Source organism: Leuciscus leuciscus (assembly GCF_965113295.1).
Source record: "Leuciscus leuciscus genome assembly, chromosome: 3".
Taxonomy (NCBI): domain Eukaryota; kingdom Metazoa; phylum Chordata; class Actinopteri; order Cypriniformes; family Leuciscidae; genus Leuciscus; species Leuciscus leuciscus.
In genome coordinates this window covers 56,479,475-56,502,628 of record NC_138727.1, presented here as the reverse complement: position 1 = coordinate 56,502,628, position 23,154 = coordinate 56,479,475, and the positions used below count along the sequence as shown (strand labels likewise).

At 41.0% G+C, this 23,154-nt stretch overlaps 1 protein-coding gene across 1 annotated transcript in view; it reads left to right on the top strand.

Moving 5' to 3' along the window:
- Positions 1 to 23,154, top strand: part of LOC309493870 (uncharacterized protein) — a 113,446-nt gene that overhangs the window by 35,614 nt on the left and 54,678 nt on the right. The window lies entirely within an intron of this gene.

Below are 23,154 nucleotides of genomic sequence, written 5' to 3'. Positions count from 1 at the left end.
TGAAGAAAATGTGAAGTGGTGCTTGCAGTGGCAAAACTCACCACTCGGTTGCTAGGATTTTGTACATGATTGCATACGAGACAACAACCATGTCTGTACGATGTTGTGGAGCTGGAATATGGCTTCTATATGTTGCAATATGGTTGCTAGGTAGCTCTAAACAGTTGCTATGGTGTGGTTCCACAGTTACCATGATATTTACAGACTGGTTTCCCAACCAAAACAAACAAACACACCCCCATGTCTATACGATGTTCTGGTGCTGAGATATAGCTCATTCATGTGTTTGTACGGTTGCTAGGGTACTCCAAATGGTTGCTACGGTTTGTTTATACAGTTTATGGGGTAATATATAAAGAGTATTTGCAAGTCTGGGTCAAAAAATGCCCAACTCTGTGTTTTTACAATGTTTTGTTGCTGAGATATGGCTTGTAAATGTTGTTCAATGGTTGCTAGGGGCCTGTAACTGGTTGCTAGGGCGTGGCTATGAAGTTGTTATGTCACTACTTATTGGCTGCTTGATAGGACAAATCAAAAGAGCCCAAATCCAAGGCTCTATGACCTTCTGAATCAAATATATGATTTTGCACATTTTGAGCCTATGTTAAGTCTATGGGAAATTTTTCGGCAAATTTTTCGCCCGCCAGACGAACATTGTACACCCGATCGCTTATAAAAGTCATAGCACACCTCTCCTCAATAAACCGGTCGATTTGACACCTCATTCAGGGGTCTGTGACAAACGGTGTGGGGCGAGTTACGCGCCGAAGTTTTGTCTTGGTGAATAGTAATCACAACACTAGAATGTACATTTCCTGAAGAAAATGTGAAGTGGTGCTTGCAGTGGCAAAACTCACCACTCGGTTGCTAGGATTTTGTACATGATTGCATACGAGACAACAACCATGTCTGTACGATGTTGTGGAGCTGGAATATGGCTTCTATATGTTGCAATATGGTTGCTAGGTAGCTCTAAACAGTTGCTATGGTGTGGTTCCACAGTTACCATGATATTTACAGACTGGTTTCCCAACCAAAACAAACAAACACACCCCCATGTCTATACGATGTTCTGGTGCTGAGATATAGCTCATTCATGTGTTTGTACGGTTGCTAGGGTACTCCAAATGGTTGCTACGGTTTGTTTATACAGTTTATGGGGTAATATATAAAGAGTATTTGCAAGTCTGGGTCAAAAAATGCCCAACTCTGTGTTTTTACAATGTTTTGTTGCTGAGATATGGCTTGTAAATGTTGTTCAATGGTTGCTAGGGGCCTGTAACTGGTTGCTAGGGCGTGGCTATGAAGTTGTTATGTCACTACTTATTGGCTGCTTGATAGGACAAATCAAAAGAGCCCAAATCCAAGGCTCTATGACCTTCTGAATCAAATATATGATTTTGCAAATTTTGAGCCTATGTTAAGTCTATGGGAAATTTTTCAGCAAATTTTTCGCCCGCCAGACGAACATTGTACACCCGATCGCTTATAAAAGTCATAGCACACCTCTCCTCAATAAACCGGTCGATTTGACACCTCATTCAGGGGTCTGTGACAAACGGTGTGGGGCGAGTTACGCGCCGAAGTTTTGTCTTGGTGAATAGTAATCACAACACTAGAATGTACATTTCCTGAAGAAAATGTGAAGTGGTGCTTGCAGTGGCAAAATTCGCCACTCGGTTGCTACGGTGTTGTACATGATTGCATACGAGCCAACAACCATGTCTGTACGATGTTGTGGAGCTGAAATATGGCTTCTATATGTTGCAATATGGTTGCTAGGTAGCTTTAAACGGTTGCTAAGGTGTGGTTACACAGTTACCATGATGATATTTACAGACTGGTTTCCCAACCGAAACAAACAAGCACACCCCCATGTCTATATGATGTTTTGGTGCTGAGATATAGCTCATTCATGTGTTTGTACGGTTGCTAGGGTACGCCAAATGGTTGCTAAGGTTTGTTTATACAGTTTATGGGGTCATATTTAAAGAGTATTTGCAGGTCTGGGTAAAAAAATGCCCAACTCTGTGTTTTTACAATGTTTTGATGCTGAGATATGGCTTGTAAATGTTGTTCAATGGTTGCTAGGGGCCTGTAACTGGTTGCTAGGGCATGGCTATGAAGTTGTTATGTCACTACTTATTGGCTGCTTGATAGGATGAATCAAAAGAGCCCAACCCCAAGGCTCTATGACCTTCTGAGCCAAAGATATGATTTTGCTAAATTTGTGCCTATGTTAAGTCTATGGGACATTTTTCTGCAAATTTTTCCCCCGCCAGACGAACATCGTACACCCGATCACTTATAAAAGTCATAGCACACCTCTCCTCAATAAACCGATCGATTTGACACCTCATTCAGGGGTCTGTGACAAACGCTGTGGGGTGAGTTACGCGCCGAAGTTTTGTCTAGGTGAATAGTAATCACAACACTAGAATGTACATTTCCTGAAGAAAATGTGAAGTGGTGCTTGCAGTGGCAAAACTCACCACTCGGTTGCTAGGATTTGTACATGATTGCATACGAGACAACAACCATGTCTGTACGATGTTGTGGAGCTGAAATATGGCTTCTATATGTTGCAATATGGTTGCTAGGTAGCTCTAAACGGTTGCTATGGTGTGGTTACACAGTTACCATGATGATATTTACAGACTGGTTTCCCAACCAAAACAAACAAACACACCCCCATGTCTATACGATGTTCTGGTGCTGAGATATAGCTCATTCATGTGTTTGTACGGTTGCTAGGGTACTCCAAATGGTTGCTACGGTTTGTTTATACAGTTTATGGGGTAATATATAAAGAGTATTTGCAAGTCTGGGTCAAAAAATGCCCAACTCTGTGTTTTTACAATGTTTTGTTGCTGAGATATGGCTTGTAAATGTTGTTCAATGGTTGCTAGGGGCCTGTAACTGGTTGCTAGGGCGTGGCTATGAAGTTGTTATGTCACTACTTATTGGCTGCTTGATAGGACAAATCAAAAGAGCCCAAAACCAAGGCTCTATGACCTTCTGAATCAAAGATATGATTTAGCAAATTTTGAGCCTATGTTAAGTCTATGGGAAATTTTTCGGCTAATTTTTCGCCCGCCAGACGAACATTGTACACCCGATCGCTTATAAAAGTCATAGCACACCTCTCCTCAATAAACCGGTTGATTTGACACCTCATTTAGGGGTCTGTGACAAACGGTGTGGGGCGAGTTACGCGCCGAAGTTTTGTCTAGGTGAATAGTAATCACAACACTAGAATGTACATTTCCTGAAGAAAATGTGAAGTGGTGCTTGCAGTGGCAAAACTCACCACTCGGTTGCTAGGATTTGTACATGATTGCATACGAGACAACAACCATGTCTGTACGATGTTGTGGAGCTGAAATATGGCTTCTATATGTTGCAATATGGTTGCTAGGTAGCTCTAAACGGTTGCTATGGTGTGGTTACACAGTTACCATGATGATATTTACAGACTGGTTTCCCAACCAAAACAAACAAACACACCCCCATGTCTATACGATGTTCTGGTGCTGAGATATAGCTCATTCATGTGTTTGTACGGTTGCTAGGGTACTCCAAATGGTTGCTACGGTTTGTTTATACAGTTTATGGGGTAATATATAAAGAGTATTTGCAAGTCTGGGTCAAAAAATGCCCAACTCTGTGTTTTTACAATGTTTTGTTGCTGAGATATGGCTTGTAAATGTTGTTCAATGGTTGCTAGGGGCCTGTAACTGGTTGCTAGGGCGTGGCTATGAAGTTGTTATGTCACTACTTATTGGCTGCTTGATAGGACAAATCAAAAGAGCCCAAAACCAAGGCTCTATGACCTTCTGAATCAAAGATATGATTTAGCAAATTTTGAGCCTATGTTAAGTCTATGGGAAATTTTTCGGCTAATTTTTCGCCCGCCAGACGAACATTGTACACCCGATCGCTTATAAAAGTCATAGCACACCTCTCCTCAATAAACCGGTTGATTTGACACCTCATTTAGGGGTCTGTGACAAACGGTGTGGGGCGAGTTACGCGCCGAAGTTTTGTCTAGGTGAATAGTAATCACAACACTAGAATGTACATTTCCTGAAGAAAATGTGAAGTGGTGCTTGCAGTGGCAAAACTCGCCACTGGGCAGATGCTAACACAATTAACATGTTGTGATACCATGATATACCACGTTTTAGCATTATTTACCACGATTTACCATGTTTCTAAGATGATTTACTACGATTTACCACATTCCAGCATGATTTACTATGATTAACATGTTGTTAAAATGATGCTAGCATGATTAGCATGTTGTTAACATGATTAGCATGTTGGTAGCATGATGCTAGCATGATTAGCATGTTGCTAGCATGCTTTTAACAAGATGTTAGCATGATTAGCATTTTGCTAGCATGTTTTTAGCCAGATGCTAACATGATTAGCATTATGCTAGCTTGATTAACATATTGTCAGCATAATGCTAGCTTGAATAGCATTTTGCTAGTATGATGCTAGCTTAATTAGCATATTGGTAGCATGATTAGCATGTTGCTAGCATGATGCTAGCTTGATTAGCATTATGTTAGCATGATGCTCACTTGATTAGCATGTTGGTAGCTTGATGCTAGCATGATTAGCATGTTTTTAGCTAGATGCTAACATGATTAGCATGTTTCTAACATAATGCTAGCTTGATTAGCATGTTGCTAGCATGATGCTAGCTTGATTAGCATGTTGCTAGCATTATGCTAGCTTGATTAGCATTATGTTAGCATGGTGCTAGCTTGATTAGCATGTTGGTAGCTTGATGCTAGCTTGATTAGCATGTTGCTAGCATGATGCTAGCTTGATTAGCATTTTGCTAGCATTATGATAGCTTGATTAGCATGTTGCTAGCATGATGTTAGCTTGATTAGCATGTTGGTAGCATAATGCTAGCTTGATTAGCATGTTGCTAGCATGATGCTAACATGATTAGTATGTTGCTAGCATGTTTTTAGCAAGATGCTGTTGCCAGGTGGTGGTCGCTAGGGTTTTCTGGGTGGTTGCTATGGTGTTGCTAGGCAGTTGCTAAGGTGTTCTGGGTGGTTGCTAGGCAGTTGCTAGGGTATTCTTGGTGGTTGCTAGGCAGTTGCTAGGGTATTCTTGGTGGTTGCTAGGGCATTGCTAGGTGGTTGCTATGGTGTTGCTAGGCAGTTGCTAGGGTGTTCTGGGTGGTTGCTAGGCGTTTTGGGTGGTTACTAGGCAGTTGCTAGGTGTTCTGGGTGGTTGCTAGGCAGTTGCTAGGGTGTTCTGGTTGGTTGCTAGAGTTTTTTGGTGGTTACTAGAGCATTTCTAGACGTTGCTAGGGTGTTCAGGGTGGTTGCTAAGGTATTTTTGGTAGTTGCTATGGTGTTACTAGGTGGTTGGTAGTTGTCAAATATGGTTACTATGGAGTTTTTATAGAGTTCTTAAAATCTTTAATAACGAGTTCCTTCAGTACGGCACTCGGCCTGCGGCCTCGTGCCTATGGCCGAATAGGCACAAGTATGGAGCAATATCGCAAGGCTACGAGTGTGATATTGCTTTAAAAAATGTAAAAAAAATGTTTTTATATTATTTATTGGTTTAGGGTGGTTGCTAGGGAGCTCAGAGTGGTTGCTAGGGTGCTGTAACTGGTTGCTAGGGTGTGGCTATGAAGATTTTAGGCCATTACTTATTGGCTGCTTGATAATATAAATCCTCTGAGGGAGAGAGAGAGGGAGAGAAACGCAGGGGTGTCAGGCCCTTTGGAGTGGTGTGTGTGAAAACGGCAGTTGGGATTCAAATGTTTTTAGAACTCCCCATGTAAAGTCAATGGGACTTTTTTGGCCGCTTTTTCGTCCGCTGTGCAAACATCGTACACCCGATTGCTTAGAAAAGTCATAGCACACCTCTCCTCAATGAGCCGGTCGATTTGACACCTCACTCAGGCGTCTGTGACAAACGGTGCGGGGCAAGTTACGCGCCAAACTTGTGGCGGAATAATAAGAAGAAGAAGAAGAATAATAAGTATGAGTGACAATAACACTAGTGGTGCTTTGAAAAAGCACCACTAACTAGAATGTACATTTCCTGAAGAAAATGTGAAGTGGTGCTTGCAGTGGCAAAACTCACCACTCGGTTGCTAGGGTGTTGTACATGATTGCATACGAGCCAACAACCATGTCTGTACGATGTTGTGGAGCTGAAATATGGCTTCTATATGTTTCAATATGGTTGCTAGGTGGCTCTAAACGGTTGCTATGGTGTGAATACACAGTAACCGTGGTGATATTTTACAGACTGTTTCCCAAACGAAACAAAAGAGCCAAACCCCATCTCTATACGATGTTCTGATGAAAAGACATGGGTCTTGATAAACGGTTGCTAGGGTACTCTGTTTGGTTGCTATGGAGTTGCTAGGCAGCTGCCAATGATGAAACTCCAAAGGCTTCTTGTCACTATGAATGATATAAACCAACTCCCATGCCTCTGTGACATTCAGAATGGAAGAAATGTCTCTTTGGATTTTGGTTGCTAGGGTACTCTGTTTGGTTGCTATGGAGTTGCTAGGCAGCTGCCAATGATGAAACTCCAAAGGCTTCTTGCCACTATGAATGATATAAACCAACTCCCATGCCTCTGTGACATTCAGAACGGAAGATATCCCTCTTTGGATTTTGGTTGCTAGGGTACTCGGTTTGGTTGCTAGGGAGTGGCGTAGCAGCTGCCAATCATGAAATTCCAAAGGCTGCTTGTCAGTATTAATTATATAAACCAACTCCCATGCCTCTGTGACATTCAGAATGGAAGATATCCCTCTTTGGATTTTGGTTGCTAGGGTACTCTGTTTGGTTGCTATGGAGTTGCTTGACAACTGCCAATGATGAAACTGCAAAGGCTTCTTGTCACTATGAATGATATAAACCAACTCCCATGCCTCTGTGACATTCAGAATGGAAGATATCCTTCTTTGGATTTTGGTTGCTAGGGTACTCTGTTTGGTTGCTAGGGAGTGGCTTGGCAGCTGCCAAACATGAAAGTCCAAAGGCTGCTTGTCAGTATGAATGATATAAACCAACTCCCATGCCTCTGTGACATACAGAATGGAAGATATCCCTCTCTGGATTTTGGTTGCTAGGGTACTCTATTTGGTTGTTAGGGAGTGGCTTGGCAGCTGCCAGTCATGAAACTCCAAAGGCTGCTTGTCAGTATGAATGATATAAACCAACTCCCATGCCTCTGTGACATTCAGAATGGAAGATATCCCTCTTTGGATTTTGGTTGCTAAGGTGCTCGACAATGGTTGCTAGGGATGGGCTAGGAAGTGTTGAGGTGATTCATGATTGGCTGTTTGCTGCCCCGAGTCAAATGAGACCACCCTCATGTTTCTATGACAATTCAGTCCAGAGATATCCCTTTGATCTCTTTCAATGGAAGTCTATGGAACTTGTTGCTAAGGTGCTCTAAATGGTTGCTAGGGCGTGGCTTGATAGCTTCACAATGATCCTGAGAGACTGATTGGTCGTCTGAGTAAAATGAGCCCGCCCCCTTGTCTCTATGACACTGTGATCCAGAGCTACGTTCAATACAAAAACCTTATGTAATTTACCATAGTAGGAAAAACACATGCTATGGTGTAGGACGGCCCATTTCATGGGCCGTCCTACACCATAGTAAGTCAATGGGAAACTTTGGGCAGCTCCTGCCCCCCAGGGGTGCAACTTTTACCCCATTGTGAGGTATGTTCTTACAGAGCCTGTCAGCCTCTTCAAATGTGGCAAATCACACGTTTCTGCGAAATCCTCACTCAGAGCTACGAGTCATCAAAGTTCGTTGCAATGTTAAGTCTATGGGATTTTTCGGCCGCTTTTTCGCCCCTGGGGCGAACACCGTACCCCCGATCGCTTATAAAAGTCATAGCACACCTCTCCTCAATACGCTGGTCGATTTGACACCTCATTCATGGGTCTGTGACAAACGGTGCGGGACGAGTTACGCGCCAAACTTTTGTCCAGAATAATAAGAATAAGAATAATAATAAGTATGGAGGATAACAATAGTGGTGCTTTTCAAAGCACCACTAACTAGAATGTACATTTCCTGAAGAAAATGTGAAGTGGTGCTTGCAGTGGCAAAACTCGCCACTGGGCAGATGCTAACACAATTAACATGTTGTGATACCATGATATACCACGTTTTAGCATTATTTAGCACGATTTACCACGATTTACCATGTTTCTAAGACGATTTACTACGATTTACCACATTCCAGCATGATTTACTATGATTAACATGTTGTTAAAATGATGCTAGCATGATTAGCATGTTGGTAGCATGTTGGTAGCATGATGCTAGCATGATTAGCATGTTGCTAGCATGCTTTTAACAAGATGTTAGCATGATTAGCATTTTGCTAGCATGTTTTTAGCCAGATGCTAACATGATTAGCATGTTGCCAGCATTATGCTAGCTTGATTAACATGTTGTTAGCATAATGCTAGCTTGAATAGCATTTTGCTAGCATGATGCTAGCTTAATTAGCATATTGGTAGCATGATGCTAGCTTGATTAGCATTATGTTAGCATGATGCTAGCTTGATTAGCATTATGTTAGCATGATGCTAGCTTGATTAGCATGTTGGTAGCTTGATGCTAGCATGATTAGCATGTTTTTAGCTAGACGCTAACATGATTAGCATGTTTCTAGCATAATGCTAGCTTGATTAGCATGTTGCTAGCTTGATTAGCATGTTGCTAGCATGATGCTAGCTTGATTAGCATGTTGCTAGCTTGATTAGCATGTTGGTAGCTTGATGCTAGCATGATTAGCATTTTGATAGCATGTTTTTAGCTAGACATTAACATGATTAGCATGTTGCTAGCATAATGCTAGCTTGATTAGCATGTTGCTAGCATGATGCTAGCTTGATTAGCATTTTGCTAGCATTATGATAGCTTGATTAGCATGTTGCTAGCATGATGCTAGCTTGATTAGCATGTTGGTAGCATAATGCTAGCATTATTAGCATGTTGCTAGCTTGTTGCTAGCATGATTAGTATGTTGCTAGCATGTTTTTAGCAAGATGCTGTTGCCAGGTGGTGGTTGCTAGGGTTTTCTGGGTGGTTGCTATGGTGTTGCTAGGCAGTTGCTAAGGTGTTCTGGGTGGTTGCTAGGCAGTTGCTAGGGTATTCTTGGTGGTTGCTAGGCAGTTGCTAGGGTATTCTTGGTGGTTGCTAGGGCATTGCTAGGTGGTTGCTATGGTGTTGCTAGGCAGTTGCTATGGTATTCTGGGTGGATGCTAGGGCATTGCTAGGCAGTTGCTAGGGTGTTCTGGGTGGTTACTAGGCAGTTGCTAGGTGTTCTGGGTGGTTGCTAGGCAGTTGCTAGGGTGTTCTGGGTGGTTGCTAGAGTTTTTTGGTGGTTACTAGAGCATTTCTAGACGTTGCTAGGGTGTTCAGGGTGGTTGCTAAGGTATTTTTGGTAGTTGCTATGGTGTTACTAGGTGGTTGGTAGTTGTCAAATATGGTTACTATGGAGTTTTTATAGAGTTCTTAAAATCTTTAATAACGAGTTCCTTCAGTACGGCACTCGGCCTGCGGCCTCGTGCCTATGGCCGAATAGGCACAAGCATGGAGCAATATCGCAAGGCTACGAGTGTGATATTGCTTTAAAAAATGTAAAAAAAATGTTTTTATATTATTTATTGGTTTAGGGTGGTTGCTAGGGAGCTCAGAGTGGTTGCTAGGGTGCTGCAACTGGTTGCTAGGGTGTGGCTATGAAGATTTTAGGCCATTACTTATTGGCTGCTTGATAATATAAATCCTCTGAGGGAGAGAGAGAGGGAGAGAAACGCAGGGGTGTCAGGCCCTTTGGAGTGGTGTGTGTGAAAACGGCAGTTGGGATTCAAATGTTTTTAGAACTCCCCATGTTAAGTCAATGGGACTTTTTTGGCCGCTTTTTCGTCCGCTGTGCGAACATCGTACACCCGATCGCTTAGAAAAGTCATAGCACACCTCTCCTCAATGAGCCGGTCGATTTGATGCCTCACTCATGGGTCTGTGACAAACGGTGCGGGGCAAGTTACGCGCCAAACTTGTGGCGGAATAATAAGAAGAAGAAGAAGAATAATAAGTATGAGTGACAATAACACTAGTGGTGCTTTGAAAAAGCACCACTAACTAGAATGTACATTTCCTGAAGAAAATGTGAAGTGGTGCTTGCAGTGGCAAAACTCACCACTCGGTTGCTAGGATTTTGTACATGATTGCATTCGAGACAACAACCATGTCTGTACGATGTTGTGGAGCTGGAATATGGCTTCTATATGTTGCAATATGGTTGCTAGGTAGCTCTAAACAGTTGCTATGGTGTGGTTCCACAGTTACCATGATATTTACAGACTGGTTTCCCAACCAAAACAAACAAACACACCCCCATGTCTATACGATGTTCTGGTGCTGAGATATAGCTCATTCATGTGTTTGTACGGTTGCTAGGGTACTCCAAATGGTTGCTACGGTTTGTTTATACAGTTTATGGGGTAATATATAAAGAGTATTTGCAAGTCTGGGTCAAAAAATGCCCAACTCTGTGTTTTTACAATGTTTTGTTGCTGAGATATGGCTTGTAAATGTTGTTCAATGGTTGCTAGGGGCCTGTAACTGGTTGCTAGGGCGTGGCTATGAAGTTGTTATGTCACTACTTATTGGCTGCTTGATAGGACAAATCAAAAGAGCCCAAATCCAAGGCTCTATGACCTTCTGAATCAAATATATGATTTTGCAAATTTTGAGCCTATGTTAAGTCTATGGGAAATTTTTCGGCAAATTTTTCGCCCGCCAGACGAACATTGTACACCCGATCGCTTATAAAAGTCATAGCACACCTCTCCTCAATAAACCGGTCGATTTGACACCTCATTCAGGGGTCTGTGACAAACGGTGTGGGGCGAGTTACGCGCCGAAGTTTTGTCTTGGTGAATAGTAATCACAACACTAGAATGTACATTTCCTGAAGAAAATGTGAAGTGGTGCTTGCAGTGGCAAAACTCGCCACTGGGCAGATGCTAACACAATTAACATGTTGTGATACCATGATATACCACGGTTTAACATTATTTACCACGATTTACCATGTTTCTAAGATGATTTACTACGATTTACCACAATCCAGCAGGATTTACTATGATTAACATGTTGTTAAAATGATGCTAGCATGATTAGCATGTTGTTAACATGATTAGCATGTTGGTAGCATGATGCTAGCATGATTAGCATGTTGCTAGCATGCTTTTAACAAGATGTTAGCATGATTAGCATTTTGCTAGCATGTTTTTAGCCAGATGCTAACATGATTAGCATGTTGCTAGCATTATGCTAGCTTGATTAACATGTTGTTAGCATAATGCTAGCTTGAATAGCATTTTGCTAGCATGATGCTAGCTTAATTAGCATATTGGTAGCATAATGCTAGCTTGATTAGCATTATGTTAGCATGATGCTAGCTTGATTAGCATTATGTTAGCATGATGCTAGCTTGATTAGCATGTTGGTAGCTTGATGCTAGCATGATTAGCATGTTTTTAGCTAGACACTAACATGATTAGCATGTTTCTAGCATTATGCTAGCTTGATTAGCATGTTCCTAGCATGATGCTAGCTTGATTAGCATGTTGCTAGCATGATGCTAGCTTGATTAGCATGTTGGTAGCTTGATGCTACCATGATTAGCATGTTGCTAGCATGTTTTTAGCTAGACGCTAACATGATTAGCATGTTGCTAGCATAATGCTAGCTTGATTAGCATGTTGCTAGCATGATGCTAGCTTGATTAGCATTTTGCTAGCATTATGATAGCTTGATTAGCATGTTGCTAGCATGATGCTAGCTTGATTAGCATGTTGGTAGCATAATGCTAGCATTATTAGCATGTTGCTAGCTTGTTGCTAGCATGATTAGTATGTTGCTAGCATGTTTTTAGCAAGATGCTGTTGCCAGGTGGTGGTTGCTAGGGTTTTCTGGGTGGTTGCTATGGTGTTGCTAGGCAGTTGCTAAGGTGTTCTGGGTGGTTGCTAGGCAGTTGCTAGGGTATTCTTGGTGGTTGCTAGGCAGTTGCTAGGGTATTCTTGGTGGTTGCTAGGGCATTGCTAGGTGGTTGCTATGGTGTTGCTAGGCAGTTGCTATGGCATTCTGGGTGGATGCTAGGGCATTGCTAGGCAGTTGCTAGGGTGTTCTGGGTGGTTACTAGGCAGTTGCTAGGTGTTCTGGGTGGTTGCTAGGCAGTTGCTAGGGTGTTCTGGGTGGTTGCTAGAGTTTTTTGGTGGTTACTAGAGCATTTCTAGACGTTGCTAGGGTGTTCAGGGTGGTTGCTAAGGTATTTTTGGTAGTTGCTATGGTGTTACTAGGTGGTTGGTAGTTGTCAAATATGGTTACTATGGAGTTTTTATAGAGTTCTTAAAATCTTTAATAACGAGTTCCTTCAGTACGGCACTCGGCCTGCGGCCTCGTGCCTATGGCCGAATAGGCACAAGCATGGAGCAATATCGCAAGGCTACGAGTGTGATATTGCTTTAAAAAATGTAAAAAAAAAGTTTTTATATTATTTATTGGTTTAGGGTGGTTGCTAGGGAGCTCAGAGTGGTTGCTAGGGTGCTGTAACTGGTTGCTAGGGTGTGGCTATGAAGATTTTAGGCCATTACTTATTGGCTGCTTGATAATATAAATCCTCTGAGGGAGAGAGAGAGGGAGAGAAACGCAGGGGTGTCAGGCCCTTTGGAGTGGTGTGTGTGAAAACGGCAGTTGGGATTCAAATGTTTTTAGAACTCCCCATGTTAAGTCAATGGGACTTTTTTGGCCGCTTTTTCGTCCGCTGTGCGAACATCGTACACCCGATCGCTTAGAAAAGATATAGCACACCTCTCCTCAATGAGCCGCTCGATTTGACACCTCACTCAGGGGTCTGTGACAAACGGTGCGGGGCGCATTACGCGCCAAACTTTTGGCAGAATAATAATAAGAATAACTAGATGCGAAAGTTCGTCGAGACAAACTTTAAGTTGGCTTGAGAAAGTTTGGACCAGAACGTTTTTTGCTAGGCGGTTGCTAGGATGTTTCTATGGTGTTGCTATGGTGTTGCTAGGGTATTTTGGGAGGTTGCTAGGGTGTTTTGTGTGGTTGCTATGGTGTTTTGGGTGGTTGCTAGGGTGTTCTGGGTGGTTGCTTGGCGGTTGCTAGGGTGTTATGGGTGGTTACTAGGATGTTTTGTGTGGTTGCTATGGTGTTGCTAGGGTGTTTTGGGTGGTTGCTAGGGTGTTTTGGGTGGTTGCTAGGCGGTTGCTAGGGTGTTCTGGGTGGTTGCTAGGGTGTTTTGGGTTGTTGCTATGCGGTTGCTAGGATATTTAGGGTGGTTGCTAGGTGGTTGCTAGGGTATTTTGGGTGGTTGCTAGGGTATTCTGGGTCGTTGCTAGGCGGTTGCTAGGGTGTTTTGGGTGGATGCTAGGGTCTTTTGGGTGGTTGCTAGGCAGTTGCTAGGATGTTCTGGGTGGTTGCTAGGGTGTTTTGGGTGGTTGCTAGGCGGTTGCTAGGATATTTTGGGTGGTTGCTAGGGTGTTTTGGGTGGTTGCTAGGCGGTTGCTAGGGTGTTATGGGTGGTTACTAGGATGTTTTGTGTGGTTGCTATGGTGTTGCTAGGGTATTTTGGGTGGTTGCTAGGGTCTTTTGGGTGGTTGCTAGGGTCTTTTGGGTGGTTGCTAGGCGGTTGCTAGGATATTTTGGGTGGTTGCTAGGGTGTTTTGGGTGGTTGCTAGGGTGTTCTGGGTGGTTGCTAGGCGGTTGCTAGGGTGTTATGGGTGGTTACTAGGATGTTTTGTGTGGTTGCTATGGTGTTGCTAGGGTATTTTGGGTGGTTGCTAGGGTGTTTTGGGTGGTTGCTAGGGTCTTTTGGGTGGTTGCTAGGCGGTTGCTAGGGTGTTCTAGGTGGTTGCTAGGGTGTTTTGGGTGGTTGCTAGGGTATTATGGGTGGTTGCTAGGCGGTTGCTAGGATATTTTGGGTGGTTGCTAGGGTGTTTTGGGTGGTTGCTAGGGTGTTCTGGGTGGTTGCTAGGCAGTTGCTAGGATGTTATGGGTGGTTACTAGGATGTTTTGTGTGGTTGCTATGGTGTTGCTAGGGTATTTTGGGTGGTTGCTAGGGTGTTTTGGGTGGTTGCTAGGGTCTTTTGGGTGGTTGCTAGGCGGTTGCTAGGGTGTTTTGGGTGGTTGCTAGGGTCTTTTGGGTGGTTGCTAGGATATTTTGGGTGGTTGCTAGGGTCTTTTGGGTGGTTGCTAGGGTGTTCTGGGTGGTTGCTAGGTGGTTGCTAGGGTGTTCTGGGTGGTTGCTATGGTATTCAGAGCGGTAGATAGATAGATACACACACACACACACACACACACACACACACACTCAGAGTTTATGAGTTTAGAGTTTATAAGTGTATAAATTGATGAGTTTATAAGTGTACAAGTTTTTGAGTTTAGAGTTTATAAGTTTAAATGAGTTTAGAGTTCAGAGTTTATTAATTTATGAGTTTAAGAGTTCATAAGTATATGAATTCATGAGTTTATTAGTTAATTAGTTATTAAATTTAAGTTAATTAGTTTATAAGTGTATGAGATTAGAGTTTATTAGTTTAAATGAGTTTCATTGGCTAATATATATAGAATGGCAGTTTGATTTAGTTTTCAAGGGATTTAGATTTGAATTTTTGTCGGTTGGTGAGTTTGAATTTTTTTAGAATGCCCAATGTTAAGTCAATGGGAGTTTTTCCGAGTTTTGATCGTCATTTGTAGGAAAACCGTAAGTCCGATCAGTCTGAAAATATATAGCATATAGCTGCAGATCAGTTTGAGTGTCTGAGCCGAGTTTGGAGTATGTAGAGTTAAAGCTCTAGGGCGAGTTTGAGTCAACAGTTTTTAACAGAAGAATAATAATATTAACTAGAATGTACATTTCCTGAAGAAAATGTGAAGTGGTGCTTGCAGTGGCAAAACTCGCCACTGGGCAGATGCTAACACAATTAACATGTTGTGATACCATGAAATACCACGTTTTAGCATTATTTACCACGATTTACCATGTTTCTAAGATGATTTACTACGATTTACCACATTCCAGCATGATTTACTATGATTAACATGTTGTTAAAATGATGCTAGCATGATTAACATGTTGTTAACATGATTAGCATGTTGGTAGCATGATGCTAGCATGATTAGCATGTTGCTAACATGCTTTTAACAAGATGTTAGCATGATTAGCATTTTGCTAGCATGTTTTTAGCCAAATGCTAACATGATTAGCATGTTGCTAGCATTATGCTAGCTTGATTAACATATTGTTAGCATAATGCTAGCTTGAATAGCATTTTGCTAGCATGATGCTAGCTTGATTAGCATTATGTTAGCATGATGCTAGCTTGATTAGCATGTTGGTAGCTTGATGCGAGTATGATTAGCATGTTTTTAGCTAGACGCTAACATGATTAGCATGTTTCTAGCATAATGCTAGCTTGATTAGCATGTTGCTAGCATGATGCTAGCTTGATTAGCATGTTGCTAGCATGATTCTAGCTTGATTAGCATGTTGCTAGCATTATGCTAGCTTGATTAGCATTATGTAAGCATGATGTTAGCTTGATTAGCATGTTGGTAGCTTGATGCTAGCATGTTTTTAGCTAGACGCTAACATGATTAGCATGTTGCTAGCATAATGCTAGCTTGATTAGCATGTTGCTAGCATGATGCTAGCTTGATTAGCATTTTGCTAGCATTATGATAGCTTGATTAGCATTTTGCTAACATGATGCTAGCTTGATTAGCATGTTGGTAGCATAATGCTAGCTTGATTAGCATGTTGCTAGCATGATGCTAACATGATTAGTATGTTGCTAGCATGTTTTTAGCAAGATGCTGTTGCCAGGTGGTGGTTGCTAGGGTTTTCTGGGTGGTTGCTGTGGTGTTGCTAGGCAGTTGCTAAGGTGTTCTGGGTGGTTGCTAGGCAGTTGCTAGGGTATTCTTGGTGGTTGCTAGGCAGTTGCTAGGGTATTCTTGGTGGTTGCTAGGGCATTGCTAGGTGGTTGCTATGGTGTTGCTAGGCAGTTGCTAGGGTGTTCTGGGTGGTTGCTAGGCGTTTTGGGTGGTTACTAGGCAGTTGCTAGGTGTTTTGGTTGGTTGCTAGGCAGTTGCTAGGGTGTTCTGGTTGGTTGCTAGAGTTTTTTGGTGGTTACTAGAGCATTTCTAGACGTTGCTAGGGTGTTCAGGGTGGTTGCTAAGGTATTTTTGTTAGTTGCTATGGTGTTACTAGGTGGTTGGTAGTTGTCAAAGATGGTTACTATGGAGTTTTTATAGAGTTTTTAAAATCTTTAATAAAGAGTTCCTTCAGTACGGCACTCGGCCTGTGGCCTCGTGCCTATGGCCGAATAGGCACAAGCATGGAGCAATATTGCAAGGCTACGAGTGTGATATTGCTTTAAAAAATTAAAAAAAAATGTTTTTATATTATTTATTGGTTTAGGGTGGTTGCTAGGGAGCTCAGAGTGGTTGCTAGGGTGCTGTAACTGGTTGCTAGGGTGTGGCTATGAAGATTTTAGGCCATTACTTATTGGCTGCTTGATAATATAAATCCTCTGAGGGAGAGAGAGAGGGAGAGAAACGCAGGGGTGTCAGGCCCTTTGGAGTGGTGTGTGTGAAAACGGCAGTTGGGATTCAAATGTTTTTAGAACTCCCCATGTAAAGTCAATGGGACTTTTTTGGCCGCTTTTTCGTCCGCTGTGCGAACATCGTACACCCGATCGCTTAGAAAAGATATAGCACACCTCTCCTCAATGAGCCGCTCGATTTGACACCTCACTCAGGGGTCTGTGACAAACGGTGCGGGGCGCATTACGCGCCAAACTTTTGGCAGAATAAAAATAAGAATAATAAGTATGAGTGACAATAACACTAGTGTTGCTTTGAAAAAGCACCACTAACTAGATGCGAAAGTTCGTCGAGACAAACTTTAAGTTGGCTTGAGAAAGTTTGGACCAGAACGTTTTTTGCTAGGCGGTTGCTAGGATTTTATGGGTGGTTGCTATGGTGTTCCTAGGGTATTTTGGGAGGTTGCTAGGGTGTTCTGGGTGGTTGCTAGGTGGTTGCTAGGGTGTCCTGGGTGGTTGCTAGGGTCTTTTGGGTGGTTGCTAGGTGGTTGCTAGGGTCTTTTGGGTGGTTGCTAGGGTGTTCTGGGTGGTTGCTAGGGTTTTTTGGGTGGTTGCTAGGGTATTCTGGGTGGTTGCTAGGCGGTTGCTAGGGTATTTTGGGTGGTTCTATGGTATTCTGGGTGGTTGCTAGGGTCTTTTGGGTGGTTGCTAGGCGGTTGCTAGGGTGTTCTGGGTGGTTGCTAGGGTGTTTTGGGTGGTTGCTAGGGTGTTTTGGGTGGTTGCTAGGATATTTTGGGTGGTTGCTAGGGTCTTCTGGGTGGTTGCTAGGCTGTTCGATAGATAGATAGATAGATAGATAGATAGATAGATAGATAGATAGATAGATACTTAGATGAGTTTAAATAAATCACTCTAGGTTATAAATGTAGAATTCTAGTACATTTAGAGTTTATAAGTTTAAACGAGTCTAAGAGTTCAGAGTTTATTAATTAATGAGTTTAAGAGTTTGTAATGAATTCATGAGTTAATAAGTGTATGTGTTCATAAGTTTTAAAAGAAGTTTAAAGTAGTTTAAAGTAGTTAGAAGTTTAAATTGGTTAGAAGTTTAAAGTAGTCAGAAGTTTAATTGGTTAGAAGTTTAAACTTTGATGGATAATTAGATAGATTACACGCAGGGGTGCCCAATCCTGCTCCTGCCGATCGACTGTTGGACATCTCCAACCCTAATCAAACACACCTGCTTTAATTTTCATGTGATCCTGAATACCTTAATTGGTTGCTTCAGGTGTGTATAGGGTAGAAGATTAACTGTGCAAGGACAGTCGATCGGCAGGAGCAGGATGGTTAAATTTTATCAGTGAGAATATTTTAAATTCTTCATCATAAATTTTATATCAACAACTCATAATAATAAAAAAAAGTTATATTCTAAGAACAGCTAATGTGGAGATGGACGTGCGTTGTCACAGTAACCAGGTGAAGGAAATTAGGAAACTAAATTGCTACATTATGAGACACAATTGCCCTGCTTCTTAAACTTCAAGGGTTAAAAAATCCCCCCTATAAAGTCAACTTTGTATTTAAAGACAAAATGCATTTCTGATAAATGTGACCGTTGTAATGTACCCGAAAATGTTGAGCATGTTATTTTGTGGTGTAATACATAATAGTGCTGAAAGGATCAGTTTACGTGATATAGGCCGTCGATGGATAACGACTATCACTTTTGAAGTGAAATGTGAAACTAAATGAAAGTGTTGCGGCATTACAGGTTAATATGCTCACATGCAAGATTACTTTTGATACTTTTCCAGCGTTGAGCATTATCACCAATCACACAAATCTCAGTTGAGCTCATAATACAATAACCAATCAGATTAGTTAACGATGAAGAAACAAACTGCGGGTTCGTGACTTCGAGTGAGTTTTTGCCAGGTTTTTGCCGCTTTCACGTCATGTGCTCACCACCTCAGTCAGTCAGTCAGACACTGACTGGATTTTGCCAATTCGCTCGATGAAAAGTGTCAGATACGATGTAAGTAAGATATTAATTTATAATCCTTTTGATTTTTCATGCTATTAAAATAACTGTCTTGTTTTTCTAATGCGTAAAAAGCAATTCACTGATTCCTAAATGGTTCTTGTCGTACAAGAATGACATTTTCCCCCTCACATAAAAAAACGTTTAATATTCTTTTAATCGACGTTATTCATTATAATAAAATCCAGAGCAATAATCGGAAATAATGTTTTTTTCAGTTTGATAGATTACAGCCTCAATGATTTAATGCTAAAATCTTCATCATAACTTTTATATCAACAACTCGTAATTATAAAAATAAATTATATTGTAAGAACAGCTAATGTGGTGATGGACGCGCGTTGTCACAGTAACCAGGTGAAGGAAATAAGGAAATTAAATTGCTACATTATGAGACACAATTGCCCTGCTCTTAAACTTCAAGGGTTAAAAAATCCCCCCCCTAAAAAGTCAACTTTGTATTTAAAGACAAAATACATTTCTGATAAATGTGACCGTTGTAATGTACCCGAAAATGTTGAGCATGTTATTTTGTGGTGTAATACATAATAGTGCTAAAAGGATCAGTTTACGTGATATAGACCGTCGATGGATAACGACTATCACTTTTGAAGTGAAATGTGAAACTAAATGAAAGTGTTGCGGCATTACAGGTTAATATGCTCACATGCAAGATTACTTTTGATACTTTTTCAGCGTTGAGCATTACCACCAATCACACAAGTCTCTGTTGAGCTCATAATGCAATAACCAATCAGATTAGTTAACGATGAAGAAACAAACTGCGGGTTCGTGAGTTTTTGCCAGGTTTTTGCCGCGTTCGCGTCATGTGCTCACCACCTCAGTCAGTCAGTCAGACACTGACTGGATTTTGCCAATTCGCTCGATGAAAAGTGTCAGATAGCCTACGATGTAAGTAAGATATTAATTTATAATCCTTTTGATTTTTCATGCTACTAAAATAACTCTTGTTTTTCTAATGCGTAAAAAGCAATTAACTGATTCCGAAATGGTTCTTGTCATACAAGAATGACATTTTCCCCCTCACATAAAAAAAAAACAACCCGTTTTATATTTTTTTAATCGACGTTATTCATTATAACAAAATCCAGAGCAATAATGATGTTTTATCAGTTAAAGCAGGGGCGTAGCCACGTGTGTGCCGGTGCCACCCACAGTGGCAGCTGGCACACCTAAAAATGGATGCAGAATTATTTTTTTATAGTCTCAATAAAAAATGTTTTACTAAACTTGGGCTATTGTTGTTTACTTAGAATATATATATTTTAAAATCAACCCTTTCACGTGTAAGTTCAAAATATTTTAACTGACCCCTTGTTTCCATGGCGACGCGTCATGATTGTCACATGACACACCGCAGCCACAACAATACATAGACTGCGTCCCAATGTGCATACTATCCATCCTAAATAGTATGTGACATTAGTAATTGTCAATACTATTTAGGGCAGATAGGGTGGATAGTATGCACGTTGGGACGCAGGGATACAGTCGGCATCTAGTCATAGTTGGGGGCGTGGTCTGGTGTGGCGAGGGTGGAGTCGGCGTGGGGGAAAACAGTGCGAACATCGTGTGTATTTGAATGACAAAAATGTCATATTGCGAGTCATTGACGCCTGCCGACTGGCAACGGTACATTGCAAAATTAACTGCAATAGGTTATGATTGCCCTTATTTAATTAAGAGGTTAGAGTAACAAGACACAATAGAGCTGATGAATTCAGGATCAAAATTAATCTTTGCAATGCTCACTTGGAGTGCATAATGACTTTATTAATAGCCAGAAACATTTTATTCATTCATTTATTGAAACACTTTATTATTATTATTATTATTATTATTATATAAATGTATTATATTATCAAAAAACATTTAGCATTGTCAGGCTTTTTATTTGTGCTTGGTTGATAAAACAAGCTGTAAACGTTTGGGTTTTTGACCTGCCACAAGATGGCACTGTTTTCAACATTCCTGTTGCTTCGAATCTTTTCCTGAAACAATCAGAGAACAGCTCATGCATTTTACATTTTTCGGAATTTACGCAATGTTATTCAAATTGAAAACCCCCATTCTAAAACCCCATTAAAAACAAACAACCCTGTAATGTAATGGGGTGAATGCAAAGAAACACACAACAAGATATTCGAACAAACAGTCTTTAATAATATGTAAAGTACTTAGGAACATTTAGAAATATAAAACAATCAGAACTTAAGAAAACAAAACCAAATCAAAGTCAAAAACACATTTTAAGCCTCAGTGTTTTCAACTTCTAGGGATTCTGCGGCTTCTGTGGCCTCAATAAGGTCCAGGGATTCTGTGGCCTCAATAAGGTCCAGGGATTCTGCGGCCTCAATAAGGTCAAGGGATTCTGCATCCTCTGCTGCATCCAGGGATTTTGCGGCCTCAGTTGTATCCACGGCCTCAAGTTTCAGCACACGGTGATGAATGTGCTGAACTTTTAATGTAATTGGCAGCTGCTGTACCAAGTCATTTATATTGCCATGGTAAAAATGGCTTGGTACAGCATAGTCTTCAAGTTCACTGTCCAACAAGATGAGCATATCATTATCCTCGGACACGCCAATAATTGTCAGCACTGCTTCAAGGATCTCGCGCTCTACGATCTGGTGAAAAATAAATAAAAAAACATCCACACTTAGGGTTATGGTTAGTGTTACAGTTAGATTATTATAAACAGTAAAAATGTATTGATTACAATTCACAATATTTTAATGCTTGCAGTTTAATTGTTTTTTATTTTTTATTAATGGCTGTTTAATTGTCTTTGATAACCTTTGAAATTTATATTTGTTTACCTTGACAGTCGTATAGTTGGAGGAGTCAAATTTGCCTCCTCCATTGGGCCGAATGTTTGCCCTTAGGTGGCTGACCTCCACCTTATCCCCGACGTACAGGTCCATCAACGCCTCTTCTCTCCATAAAGTCACCTCCAGAAGTTTAGTTCCAGACCTCAAAGAAAGGTCCAGGAGGGGATACTGGGCCCGAGTCATCCTGGCCACTTGCACCTGGAAAATAACAGCCCAGTGTCACAGATGAGTGTTTCTCAGTCCTGGTCCAGGTATCCCCAACACTGAATATTTTCTATGTATTTCCAATCAAGGTTAATTCACCTAAATGTGTATCTCAAATAAAAGTGTTAGGGTACTATAGGACTGTGATTGAGAAACACAATTATAATAGCTTACATTTACCTAGGTTAAGTAAACCAGGATAATGTACTAGATATTCAATTGTGCTTTTAAATTCACTCACTTTCTCAATGGTTCCCTGCAGACTCAGGTATCCAGTGCTTGAGAAGACTTCCTGTTCTTCCCCGGTTACAAATGGGGAAGGAGGACAGAGGACCTCTTTTGCAGCTCTCTCTGCCTCCTCGGTTATGGCCAGTGGGGAGGTTTTAAATTTTCTGCTTGACCGGTTTAAGAAAATACACTGCCGGCCATATTGTTTAGAGAGGGTGTAATTTTTTATGATGTATGATCCACCCTCTTCAAACTCCGGGTCACTACCATTTTTTATTGAGGTGTACCATGTCTGTCCATCAGTTAGGGCGGACAGTGTGGTCACCTTGTATTGTCCAACATCAATTATGTTGTTGTTGGATGTGAAATTTAAAGCCTTTTGGCTCCTGCGGCTACCCACACATTTGACTTTTAGCGGTGCTTGCTGACTGTAGGGGGTTGCCATCCTAAGAATAATACACAAAAAAGGGTAAGGTTATAACTTTCATAATGTTTTCAATGACTTTCTAACACATGAAAATATCATGATACATGACCTGTTTTTTTTTTTATATTTCACAGGAATTTATTTCTTTATTCATGTTGTTTTATTTATAGTTTAGTTTAGATTTATTTATTGAAAGTCAATGATAAAATTTCTAATGAAGTAAAGTTTTACCTCAGAAAATAAACTCAACCTTAGCCATAACCCTATAGACGGGCCCTTTTCCAATTAATATTTACATCACAAGAAATGTTAATCAACTTCCAATTCATAAATTAATCGCGTCAATACATTTCTTGTGAGGTAAAAAATTACCTCAGGACAGGACTTCTCTCTTTTTTTACTTAATATTTCACAGGAATTGATTTATTTATTCATGTAGTTGATTTATATATTAAAAGTCATTGATACAATTTCTAATGAGGTAAAGTTTTACCTCAGAAAATGAAATTTCCTGTCAGCTAATGGAAAGGGCTTTTTTCTGACTTTTTTATTATTTGTATTTATTAATTTCTTTGTAAATTAACATTTCTAAATACACAGTGTTTCAGATACATCAATACATGTTATATCTTCTGTCTCACCTTTAACTCCAGCAGGGGAACAATAGCGCCGACTCTGGTAAGCGTTGGAGAACTGCTGCGCACTGAAGAAGACTGGCTGTGCACGTCTTTTAAGCGG